Raw genomic sequence first — 14,469 nt, 5'->3', positions numbered from 1 at the left:
TTGAAATCAATTTTTAGAGATCAAAATAATTAGTTGTAATAGTAACTAAATTAGATACCATTTTAGAAACTAAAAAAATGGTTTTTATATTAATTTCTATTATTGTTAAATAGTTTCTAAATTGATATCTAATTAACCAAGGTTTTAGAGACCAAATTTAGAAACTACATGATTGGTAGATAAAAGTTTGGATGTAATTAGATACCAATTTAGAAACTATTTAACAATAATAAAAACTAATTTAGAAACCGATTTTTTATTAGTTTTTAAAATGGTTTCTAATTTAGTTACTATTGCAACTAATTATTTTAGTCTCTAAATTTTTTTTCTATTTCATGTTTTTCTTGTACTGGTATATAATGATGTTAGTTGATTGTCATTTCTTTTATATATGAAAACATTTTTATTTAATTTATTTATTGTTAAGAAAAAAAATGTGAAAATATTTTTAAAGGAAAAAAATAAAAAATGATTAAATATAATTTAAAATATTTTTTTGTTAATAATAATTATTAAAATGTGTTATAGATATAATTTATATAAATATGTGAATATATTGATAAATATAACATTTTATAAAATGTGTGTAATATATAGTAAATATATTTATATTAAATAAAATTATAGGTGAGATATATAGAATAATAAAATAATATAAATTAAAATAAGTATTAAATAGACATATTAAAAATGAAATAATTAGAAATAGCTAAAAGCAAAATGATAAAAAATGTAAATTTTTTATTAGAAAAAAATCATCAAACACTCTAGGAGGAGAGCGGGCTTGAACCCAAACTTGTGGTTAGCAGCCACACGGTCTAACCAACTGAGCTATTCCAGCTTAGCTACTTTAAGCCTATTTAGCATTTATAATCTATAATAATAATAAATGTTTTTTTTTAAAATTATGTAGTTTTCTTAAGAAAATTTGCTTTTATTCTTGAAATAAGTCTATAATTGATTTTTTTTTTCTTTCTTTTAAAGTTAAATAAAATTATGGTTTTTATCATTATATAAATTAATTTTTTTAGTAATAATTGAATATACAAAATTTGTAAGATTGATTCTTAAAAGGAGAAATAAAATATGAAAACTAATAATTATGATTAATATGACTCATCAAAACAAATCATAGTTAATTTATCAATATATGACACTATCAAAGGTTGAATAAGTTTAAAATAATGCATACAAAGATGTACTACAAAAGCTTATCAAATATCCTTTTGGGCAAAAACTCACTTATTAACCCATGGCTTAAATATTGAATTTAGGAACGGTTGAGAAAATCATATTTAATACGCCAAGGAATGAGTAAAGAGATGCTACAATCTTGATCTTTCACCATTTTTTTTTTATAAAAAAAGAGAGCTCCAATAACACGTTTTGATCACTGTAAACTAGTTTTGATTATATGGAAAAGTGTTGCCTTAATTTTCAGAAGCAGTTACTTACAGTTCTCATATTAGCATGCTATTAAAAAGTGGACCATAAATTTGTTGTAAACCCTAATCTAATCGAACGCGTAGAAAGATATTGCAAAAGACAAAACAAAAAATTTACCGTTGTAAGTGCACATTTCGCTTCATCTTATCTGGTCTTTTGGAAGTTGAGAAGCCGTTTCCACCCTTGCACTGGTCTTTTGGAAACATGGCTGCAGTGGAGAAGCCATTCCGCTCCTGCTCTGTCGGGTCTTTCGGAGGTTGAAGAACGTTGCTGCAGTTGAGAACCTGAAACGTTCAAATGCGGTTTCTGAAGATTCAAATCGGTTGCGAAATTGGTTGGTTCCTCTCCCTATATAAGAGAGCTCCATCCACTTCACAAAACACAACTCTCACTCACGGTTCTTCATCCTCTTGAAACCCACTGATGGAAGAGGGCCAAGCACCAACCCAAAGGAGAGCCAAACATCAAGACATATTGGGCCAACCACAAGGGCCATGGCTAAAAGGCTTGAAGAGGATTGAAACACTACTACTGATGACAGAGAGACTTACCTGTACATGTTCCAAAATGTCCAAATTCAAGCGTAGCATAGTCTTTAAATTCTTGTCAAAAGTAGCATAGGAATTTTTTTTTGTAAATTGTAATTAGGTTGAATGTAGGCATCTAAAAACCAACCTAAGTTAGATTAGGGTTTCTAGAAACACCTAATCTAACTATGGCCGGTCATTTAGACCTAATTGAAGCACATGGAGCACACCTAGTCACACTTCCCATGTGAGCTACAATTAGGCGCCAATATTCAAACCTTTAGGTTTTGAATTTCCCACCATTTGCTTTGGCCAATTCCGGTCCTCCTTTGCTATAAAAGGAGGAGCCTACCTCATGTAATTTCAAGATTAATACATTAGTGAAATGCTACCAAATTTGTGCCATTTTCACTCTTTGCCAAAAACCTCTTAAGGTTAGGCTCTTAATCTTCCTAAACTGTCACCTTCCAAGAAGAGTTGGCCTCACCACTCTCAAATCCTACTTCTCATGCACCTTCAAGATCACCATCATTCTTAGGAGTATCTTGTTCCACCTTCAATCCATGGAGCTTCCGCAAACCATCACCAAAACCGGAGGACACAAATCCATCACCCACCACCGTGCCCTTTCTTTTTCTTCTGATTTTCACCTTTTTTCTTTCTTTTTTCTTTATCTCTCTTCATTCATTATTTTATTATATTATTATTATATTTTTGGGTTCTATTGGGTATTACTCTTTTAAGAGTAACTTGCTAGTTCTGATCCTCGGACATTACTGGGAAGTTCCTGTTGTATCTTTGGGGAATTGCGCAATACACCGCGGATAAGTCCTTACGGACAATGATTACTCACGCCTCGGGAAATCAATTATGTTCATTTTTAAAGCCTCATTTACTACAATCGTACGAACTTATGGCTGAAAATACGGACAACAACAGCATTGCTCCGGAAACGTCAAATGTTGTTTCCACAACGCATACCATTTTTGCGAAACCATTTCCAGATGTCTCGAAAAATGAAGTCATCACCGGTTAGAATTTTCGACGTTGGCAAGAATGCGTGTCCACCCTATTGGACATGTACGGAGTTGCTCTTGCACTTACAACTTCTAAACTTGACTCAAGCACGACTGGGAAACAACTTGATGATTGGATCCATGCAAATAAGATATGTCTTCACACATTACTCAATGTTGTTAGAATATATGGCTTAAACAAGAGGGGGGAGAAGGTGAATTGTTTGTCAAAGATTTTCGCAAAACTTGATTAAGAATGAACCTTTATCAAGCAATCACAGATAAGCACTTAAGGAAAGAAATCAAACAATGATACAAAAATTGTTACAAAATTTTAACCGATTGAAATTACGTTTTAATCGGTTGTTTATACCAGCAACATAAACAGAATTAACACAAACAGTTATAAGGAGTTTAGAGAAAGAGAAATTTACACAACAGGTTTATACTAGTTCACTCAACCTTGAGCTACATCCAGTTCTCAGAACAACCTCTGAGTTCCACTAGTAATCAAATCCAGATTACACACACACCACAAAGAGGTGCCCTTGAAAACGACAAGACCCAGTCACCTTCTTTGCAACACTACACACCTCAAGTCAGAACACCCTATGACTTTCCAGGATTTCACACACTTACAATTGTAATGAAAGAACAATTACAAGAACTTTGAAAGGGATAGAAAACAGTTGAGATTATACAACACAGGAAGCCCTATGATCAGATCTTATACCAGTGCAAAACTTTAACATCAATCTTGCAAAACCTTTGAAAACTTCTTTCAAAATCAAATCTCAATCTCTATGTAAAACTTGTTAAACTCGTTATTTTGTTTTAAAAGAAAGGTTATATTTATAGCACTTGAAATCTAGATGTTTAAGGCAACATTAATGAGCTAAAATAGTTTTGATCACATTCAAAAACAGTTAAATAAGGTTTTCAAAAAACTGTTATGAAAACACAAATTTAATCGATTGAAACCACAATTTAACTGGTTGAATGGGTCAGGTAGTTACATAACTAATTCAAAAAATAGTTTCAAAACCTTTAAGCCAGCTAAGTGACAAACAACCAATTATCTCGACAAATCAACCGATTGTTTTCCCTTTGCTTGGAAAAACACTTTGTTTCTTTAAAACAGATTGGTTAAGCTTTGTGCAAGGATTAAGGTCTGATCTTAACATAGATTCTAAACATCCTAATCTAAACCCAAACAAAAAGCAGCACATCTTCAAGATTTAACTTGGATTTGAAACATCAAAGCTCTCATGCTCAACAAGTGTGTTATCTAACGATATGTTCCATATCTATGCTTCTTATAAGAATGCAAAAGATATTTGGGATTCTCTTATTCTCAAATAGACTGCCGAAGACATCGTCAGACAAAGGTTCGTAATCGAAAACTACTACCGATGGGATATGATTGAAGGAAAAGACATCAAAATCCAGATAAACGAATATCACAAGCTGCTTGAAGATATCAAAACTAAAAGCATAACCTTGCCGGATGAATTCGTGTCCGAACACTTGATCTAAAAGCTTCCGCAATCTTGGACGAATTACAAACAACAACTGAAGCACAGACACAAACAAATTTCACTATCAAATCTGATCATCCACATCATCATTGAAGACACAAACATGAAGGTGTGCATTGCTGCAAAGGCCAAAACTGTGTCCGCCAAAGCAAACGTGGTAGAAGACAAACAAACTCCAAAAAGGTACGAGAAAAAATATGATCACAAAAAGAAATATAATAATAAATTCTCTCGTCCCAATGGAAATAACCCCACTTTCAAGAAAAGGGTAGCTCAGTGCACCTCAGTGCAAACATAGGGCCAAAAATGACTATCCTCCTAAGGAAAATCTAGCCGAAGGGGAAGATACTATTGTGGCAGTTGTTTCACAAGTAAATCTTGTGACAAATGCGAGCAAATGAGTGTTAGACTCTGGGTTTACCTCCTACACAAGTGTGGGGGATGGAGAAGAAAAAGTTTATCTCGGTGACTCCAAGACAACTCCAGTCCTAGGAAAAGGAAAAGTTCTTCTGAAGCTCAGATCTGGTAAAACTCTGGCTTTGAGTGATGTGCTACATGTGCCATCAATTAGATTTAATTTGATCTCTGTGGCATTGCTAAGCAAAGTTGGGGTTAAAGTGCCATTTGAATATGACAAGATTGTTATGACAAAAAAACAATGTTTTTGTGGGGAAGAGATATTGTGATCAAGGTCTATTTGTATTGAACATTTATGAAGTTATGAATGAATTTGAATCTTTTGCTTATATTGTTGACTCGTATGATATATGGCATGCTAGTCTAGGACATGTGAAATCTTCGTCTGTTATGAAATTGCAACGACTAGGATTAATCAACATGCATGACAAACAAAATAGTAAATGTGATGTATGCTTAGAATCTAAAATAACGAAGAAAACATGTCACTCTGTAGAACGTCAAACTGAACTTCTTGGTTTAATTCATACTGACCTTGCTGATTTAAAATAAACCATGTCTAGAGGTGGTAATAATTATTTTGTAACTTTTATAGATGAATTTTCTAGATAAACCAAAGTGTATTTAATTAAACACAAGGATAAAACTTTTGACATGTTCTTAACTTATAAAGCGGAAGTAGACAATCAATTGAATAAGCAAATTAAAAGAATTAGATTAGATAGAGGTGGTGAATATGTTTTATTTAATGATTATTGTGTAAACGAAGGTATTATTCATGAAGTAACCCCACCGTTTTCACCTAAGTCTAATGGAGTAGTTGAAAGGAAAAATAGGACTCTTAAAGAAATGATGAATTTCATGCTTATTAGTTCTAATGCTCCTAATAATTTATGGGGGTGAATCTCTACTTACTGTGTGTTTTTTGCAAAATAGGATACCACATAGGAAAACTGGTAAAACACCCTATGAGTTGTGGAAAGGTTATCAACCTAATCTGAAATACCTAAGAGTGTGGGGATGTTTAGCTAAAGTGATGTTACCTGATCCTAAGAAAAGGAAAATAGGCTCTAAAACATCTGATGGCATGTTCTTAGGATATGTGGAACATAGTGCTGCCTATAGGTTTCTAGTTCTTAATAGTGATATAATTGAGCGTAATACTATAGTAAAGACGAAAAATGTTGAGTTCTTTGAACATATCTTTCCTCTAAAGAGTAGTGGTACATCTGAACAACGTATAAATAGTACTAGTGATGCCATGAGTGAGGATGTTAGAAGAAGTAAAAGACAAAGAAAGGAAACCTCATTTGGAGATGACTTTTACACTTATCTAGTTGAAAATGATCCAATAGGTTTTTTAAAAGTTACTAGTGCTCCTGATACTAAACATTGGGATAAAGCCATTAAAATTGAGTTTGATTCAATTAAGAAAAATAAGACGTTGACCTTTGTAGATCTACCTAAAGGAGCAAAACCCATTGGTTGTAAGAGGATCTTTAAGAAGAAGTACCATCTCGATGGATCCATAGAGAAATATAAGGCAAGATTAGTTGCTAAAGGTTTTACTAAAAAACATAACATAGATTACTTTGATACTTTTGCCCCTGTTACTAGGATTTCCTCTATCCGTGTGTTGCTAGTCTTAGCATCTATCCATAAGTTAGTAATTCACCAAATGGATGTTAAAACAACCTTTCTAAATGGTGAACTAGAAGAGGAAATTTATATGACTCAATCTGAAGGATGTGTAGTTCTAGGCCAAAAGGAAAAAGTATGAAAATTTTTAAATTCTTTGTATGGTTTGAAACAAGCACCAAAACAATGGCATGAAAAACTTGATAATGTTTTATTTTGTGAAGGTTTTTCTACCAATGATGCTGATAAATGTGTATATTCTAGATCTGAAAATGGTGAATGTGTCATTATATGTTTGTATGTGGATGACATGCTAATTTTTGGTACATGTAATGATATTGTTTTTAAAACAAAAATATTTCTTGGATCTAAGTTTGAGATGAAAGACATGAGTGAAGCAAGTGTGATTCTGGGAGTTAAAATCATAAGAAAGGGAGATAGTATATTACTATCCCAAGAAAAATACACTGAGAAACTTCTTAAGAAGTTTGGTTACTATGACTTTAAGTTAGTAAGCACCCCTTATGATGCTAACTCTAAATTAAAGAAGAACATAGGAGAATCTTTTTCTCAAACTCAGTATGCCTAAATAATTGGGAGCTTATTGCATTTAATGAACTTTTCTAGACCAGATATTGCTTATGCAGTAGGTAGACTGAGTAGATACATCAATGTCCTAGTCAGGATCATTGGGATGCACTTGCGAGACTCATGAAATACTTGAGAGGTACAATGGATTATGCCATTGAATATAGTGGATTTCCTGTTGTGTTAGAAGGGTACAATGATGCTAACTGGATCTCTAATTCAGATGAGACAAAGTCCACTAGTGGTTATGTATTTACACTCATGGGTGGTGCAGTTACATGGAGGTCATCCAAACAAACTATTATTGCAAGATCAACAATGTAATATGAGTTTGTTGCTCTAGAAATGGCTGGTAATGAAGCTGAGTGGTTGAAAAACTTCTTACCAAACATTCCGTTAGGAATGAAACCAACCCCATCTGTATCAATGCATTGTGATTGCCAATCGGCAATAGCTATAGCTAAAAAATAAAAGCTACAATGGAAAGAATAGACATATACAATTGAGACATAATTTGGTGAAACAACTGTTAAAGAGTGGAACATTTCTATTGACTATGTCAAGTCACAACGGAATCTGGAAGATCCTTTGACAAAACCCCTAGGGAGAAAAATGATTTTAGAAACATCGAGGGGAATGAGACTTAAGTCACTTACAATCAAACAAGTGATGGAAAGCCAACCTTTGTGATTGGAGATCCCATGAATAAGGTTCATATGGGTAAAAATAAGTCACTTGTTAGTTATGCTAGCACTAATATTGATTTAAAATCAATTTTGTCAATTCCTATGGTGTGTATGAAAGTGCTAGATACTGCATTATCGAGAGGATAAACTCTGTGGTTAAAATTCTGACCTAAAAGAATTTTAACAATTTACAAAGTTTTAATGATTTTCATATATCTTATGGTGGTGTATGATTTACAGCATACACTTATCACCTATATGAGTGTCAAGTGGGACCACTTGCATGAGATCTTAGCAAGATCTCTATAGCACTCATGAATACCGGGTACGCGCATGGCCTAATAGCGCAACACAACGATAACAACAAGTAATGTAGGGGTGTATTGTGATTGATAAACCTCTTGATGGTGATAAAAAAGAAGAGGATATCACTAATGGAGGAAGAGGCCATCCACCCAAGCATTTAAAGTTCTTCCTTCTAGTCTTCTGAAATATAAAGAAGACTACAAGCATTCAAGAGTGGGCTCCAATTAATATCTCTCTTTATAGTTTCTTTTGTACAAATTCGTAAATAATATAGAATAGCTTTAGGATGTGCTAAAGAAGGAAACCTAAGACACCTCCATTGTATAGCACCTTTAGGCGCTAGTTTTTAGGAAAAACCTAGAAGGGTGCCTCTTTAAAATCCTTTAGGCGCTAGAATAAAAGGAGTTAGAAGGTCACCTTTCAAAGCTTCTCTTGTAAGCTTCTCTTGTACTGTGTGACCGGCCCTCTCTATTATAAAAGGGAGGCTTAGGTCTTTGAAATAATAAGATTGATTTTTGAGAGTAAAGAACCTCTACCAAATTGGTGAGTGAGTAAGAGAGACTTGTGTCTTCTTCTCTTCTAGTCTTGTCTTGAGTGAATTCTTGGGTTCTCAAGTGGCGGCAACAACACTCATCTTGAAGCCAACCATCCTTCAAGTGGCGTGCACATTCCAAGAGCTTCATCCACATAAGTTCATTTTCCCTTCATTTTCCAAATTACCCATTTTTGTTCTACTTGTTTGTTTTCACTTTCAATAGGTGCAATCTCTTCCTTATGATGTCCTCTTTCATTTTCTGCACTTATATTCAATTTTAATCGGTGCAAATCGGTTGTTCTTGTTGTTTTGGTCACGTCCTCCATGGGTATAAATGCTATATGTTGTTTCTTGAGTTTCTATCCATGGATTTGTTGTTCTTGATGGGTTTCTATGTGAGTTTGGCTTGGTTACTTGTGTTTTGGTGAGTTCTTGAATGATTAAGAACATTGATCCAATTCTTAAAAAGTGCCTAATCATATTCCAACTCTTATTGAATCCATAACATGTTCATATCATATCTCCATCATGTTATTGGAATCATATCATATGGTATCATGAGTCTTAGGTTTGTTCTTGTGTGTTTGAGTTGTTTTGGCACTTTTAATTCAAGAGCTTTACATTCTTGTCTTTACCTTTCTGTGTTAGGTTTATTTTTTGGGTATTTCTTGTTGTTTTCTTGTTCTTAATACATTGTGCTTGTGTCATTTTGATTTTTGAATCTCTATACATTTTGTCAAAGTCATGTTTCTCCAAAAATGTTATCAATACTTTGTAGTCCCTTTGTTGATAATTTTGGTTTCTTGATTTTGCTTTGAGTGCAGTTTTATGTGTTTGTTTTCTTGATCTTTTGGTGCTTTTTCTTTTTAGTTTTGAGTTCTTACTTGTATTTTAGATCTATACAAATTCTTGAAACATCAATTCTATTATGTCTTTTGAAGTTTTTGATTCTGTTTTTCATTCCAGTTAGGTTTTGTCTGTTTTCTTGAAAATGTGCTAACTGTTTCGATTTATTGCATTTACTGTGCTTACTGGAAATTTCTGAAATTCTGGATTTGAGTTCTTGAAAGTGTTATAAAAAATTAGAAAAAATAATTACATCAAAATTCCAAGTACAAAAAAAATGATAAATGAAATACGTCCAGTGTGTAATTCTGGCACAAAAAATATGGTAAACTGGCAGTGATTTTGAAAAATTTATCCCAATTAATGGGTGCAATATTTTTGTGTAATTACAGTGCTATTGTTGAGATAAGATCTTGAACTTTCTGCGGTTTAATTTTCAGAGTCCAGTTTGCATTATACAGTTCCAGATAAATCTGTAAAGTCACGCACAGTTTGCAAAAAAATTCCAGTAGTTCTATTTTTGTTTTCTTCATCTATTCTAGTGCTTTTTTTTAGGTTTCTTTTGTGTGTCATCCTTTAATTGAGTACCTTATTTTTCTTGTTTGTCTTTTCTTCACTATTCTTTGAGTTTGTCATATATCTTGTCTTCCTTTTACTAGCCTTTCTTGTTTACCCCTTTTTCTTGATTGTCTTTTCTTGTTCTTTAAGTTTTGTGGTGTTTTGGCTTTGGGAAAGAGTGGTTTGCTTTGACATATTTCATTTGAGAGTTACCAAAACCTCAAGAGCAGATTGGTTGAGGGAAGTATTCTTTCTTGGAGTGCTTTGAGTGTCTTTTAATTTTCATTACAGCACCATCATTGTTCCATTTTTCTAACCTTGTTTTTCTTGAAATTGTTTGTTCTTTTTGTTTGCTGTTTTGATTTTGCAATGGATACCTTATCAAGTGCAACACCTTCTAAACGTCATTCCCATTCAAATGCATACTTCATTAATGAATTACAAGACATTAAAACAATACTTGCACAACGAGATGAGGAATTGAGACAAATGGAGACAAAGCTTCAAATCTTAGAAGTAAAACACATGGAGAAAAGATTGTCAAAACTTGCCATGAAGCATGAAAGATCCATTCCTCACGGCCAATATCATCATGGGCATGTTTTAAGGATTTCCAACAACTATGGGAGCTTTGAAAAAAAGGAAAAATGGAAAATACATAAACTTGAAGATAGGCGCCAACATGTGGCATTGCCTTATTTTCAAATTGTAAAAGTACCTAACTTTAGTGGTGATAGTGATCCTAATGTGTATTTAGATTGGAAGGCTAAATGTGAACAAATATTTAAGGCCTATGGGGTCCATGAAGACCAAAAGGTGAAAATAGCCTCTTTAGAATTCTTAGATTATGCCATGAGATGGTGGCATAGCATTGTAATGGACATTGGATATAACAAGAGACCTCCCGTGGTTTCTTGGAATGATTTAAAAGAGTGTGTGTGCGAGGTTTGTTCCTCCTCCTTCTAGGAAGGAACACTTGTTGAAGTTCCAAAGGCTTCCTCAAGGACATAGGATGGTAGATGAATACTTTAAAGATTTTGAAACAACTTTGACTAAAATGAATATGCAAGCTAATGAAGAGTCAAAGATAAAATGGTTTGAGAAGAGATATTAGAGAATTTGTAAAATTAAATGAGTAATTTTCTTTAAAGAAAGTGCTTCGCATAGGCATCAAGGTGGAATCATACCTTTTGAAAACAACTTTCAAAAATACTCATGATGATGGTTTCTACAACTCTTCTAGGAAGGATGCAAACAAAATTTCTACTCCAAATCCTTCTACTCCTAAGTCACCTACCAAAACTTCAAAAATAAAATGTTTTAAATGTTTAGGTTTTGGGCACATAACTCTTTATTGTCCACAAAAACGAACCTTAATAATAAACGAGGTAAAACAAGACCTAACTCAACCACCTACCACAAGTAAACATGAAAAAGACAAAGAAGGCCAAGTTGACATGGGTCTTATCCTTCACCTCCAAGGTGTTTTCCTTCCTTATCTTTTCATTACCAAAGGTTCTTACTTCACCACCATCTTGGTTAAAGAATGTCAGGGATGATTTTTCATACATCTAAATGGTTTTCACCATTTAAGAGGACTTTTTCCAAAAAATATCATCATTCCCAAACAATCTTTTCCAACTTGGTCTGTCTATAGGACCTCCTTTTCTGAACTCCCACTGCTTACAAATTCTAAGTCATGTTTGCCTTTCTCTTATTCAACTATTAACTTTGATAGTAAATTGACTTTGTTATATGCAGGGATTCAGAATTCGTGGACAAATTCTCTCCAACTCGGGGAGCATGATGGAGATCAAAAAGAAGAGGTTTCACTAATGGAGGAAGAGGCCATCCACCCAAGCATTTAAAGTTCTTCCTTCTAGTCTTCTGAAATATGAAGAAGACTACAAGCATTCAAGAGTGGGCTCCAATTAATATCTCTCTTTATAGTTTCTTTTGTACAAATTCGTAAATAATATAGAATAGCTTTAAGATGTGCTAAAGAAGGAAACCTAAGACACCTCCATTGTATAGCACCTTTAGGCGCTAGTTTTTAGGAAAAATCTAGAAGGGTGCCTCTTCACACTCCTTTAGGCGCTAGAATAGAAGGAGTTAGAAGGTCACCTTTCAAAGCTTCTCTTGTACTTTGTGACCAACCCTCTCTATTATAAAAGGGAGGCTTAGGTCTTTGAAATAATAAGATTGATTTTTGAGTGTAAAGAACCTTTACCAAATTGGTGAGTGAGTGAGAGAGACTTGGTCTTCTTCTCTTCTAGTCTTATCTTGAGTGAATTCTTGGGCTCTCAAGTGGCGGCAACAACACTCATCTTGAAGCCAACCATCCTTCAAGTGGAGTGCACATTCCAAGAGCTTCATCCACATAAGTCCATTTTCCCTTCATTTTCCAAATTACCCATTTTTGTTGTACTTGTTTGTTTTCACTTTCAATCGGTGCAATTTCTTCCTTATGATGTCCTCTTTCATTTGTTGCACTTATATTCAATTTTAATCAGTACAAATTGGTTGTTCTTGTTGTTTTGGTCACGTCCTCCATGGGTATAACTGTTATATGTTGTGTTCTTGAGTTTCTATCCATGGGTTTGTTGTTCTTGATGGGTTTCTATGTGAGTTTGGCTTGGTTACTTGTGTTTTGATGAGTTCTTGAAGGATTAAGAACATTGATCCAATTCTTAAAAAGTGCCTAATCATATTCCAACTCTTATTGAATCCATAACATGTTCATATCATATCTTCATCATGTTATTGGAATCATATCACCTCTAACACATACAAAGTGTCTTGGTTCATATAACTTGCTATACCAACTATACTATGTGTTAAGTTCATCAATCTAAGACTGGTTTATATAGCTTGTTATACTAGCTCTGATGCATTACATCTTAGATGAACCTATAATATTCTGTTTCTTTCTTTATCTTTATGTTTTATCTTTTGCAATATGTGGGGGATTGTTGTAAACCCTAATCTAATCGAACGTGTAGATAGATATTGCAGAAGACAAAACAAAAAATGTTATCGTTGCAAGTGCACGTTCCGCTTCACCTTACCTGGTCTTTCGGAAGTTGAGAAGTCATTTCCGCCATTGCACTGGTCTTTCGGAAACGTGGCTGCTATGGAGAAGCTGTTTCTTTCGGAGGTTGAAGAATGTTGTTGCAGTTGAGAAGCTGAAACGTTCAAATGCGGTTTCTAAAGATTCAAATCGGTTGCGAAATTGGTTGGTTCCTCTCCCTATATAAGAGAGCTCCATCCACTTCACAAAACATAACTCTCACTCACGGTCCTTCATCCTCTTGAAACCCACCACCGTGCACTTTCTTCTTCTTCTCTTTTTCACCTTTTTTCTTTCTCTCTTTTCATTCATTATTTTATTCTATTATTATTTCTGGGTTCTATTGGGTATTACTATTTTAAGAGTAACTTGCTAGTTATGATACTTAGGCATTATCGGAAAGTTCCTGTTGTATCCTGGGAGACTTACGCAATACACCGTGGATAAATCCTTACGGACAGTAATTACTCACGCCTCAGGGAATCAATTATGGTTATTTTTAAAGCCTCATTTAGTACAAAATTAATGGTAAACTTTGTTATGTGTAAATCAAAATCACATAATTGATAAAACCATAAATATGAAAGTTACTTAATTTTTAAATATTTTTAACCAAAATTAAAATCATTAAAAACTATAGAAATAAAAAATGATCCCGAGAGAAAAATACAATTAAAATAATACATATACAGATAAAGTGGACAATCCATCTCCACATTTTCAGTACTCTTCATACAATCAGAAAGCATGTTCATTTTTAGACTCTTAACCACACCATGAACCCTAATTGGAAAGGTGTTATGCAAAGTATGTAAATTAATGTGCTTAATTTTTATTAATTACAATCACCTGCTATACACCCTAAGACGAGTATTGATCCTCTCTCGGCACATGGGACAATTAGTTAACTTATATCCACAGTCACTGCAAGTCTGTTTTTCCAAAATATTGTAATTAATAATAATAATAATAATAATAATAATAATAATAATAATAATAAATTAATAATAACAATAATAATAACAATAAGAGGAATGAGAATAATAATTTAGTAACTCACCATATGTCCACACCAAAGGCCAAGTCTCTTGGTCAAACAAACAGGACAAACCCGTATAATTGAATAATTTGATAGAACAACAAATGAATCATAAAGAACTTTAAAGTCGATACAATAAGTTAGCTATTTAGTTTCATTTTTTAATTTACAATATTTAAAAAAATATCAAATCGTTTTTACATTATATCCTATTTTCAAATGTATTTGTAGAGAAAAAAAAATGTTTTATTAAAGTTCT

Source organism: Phaseolus vulgaris, chromosome 5 (assembly GCF_051622355.1).
Source record: "Phaseolus vulgaris cultivar YP4 chromosome 5, ASM5162235v1, whole genome shotgun sequence".
Classification (NCBI taxonomy): Eukaryota; Viridiplantae; Streptophyta; class Magnoliopsida; order Fabales; family Fabaceae; genus Phaseolus; species Phaseolus vulgaris.
Note: the sequence above shows the minus strand (reverse complement) of the source record.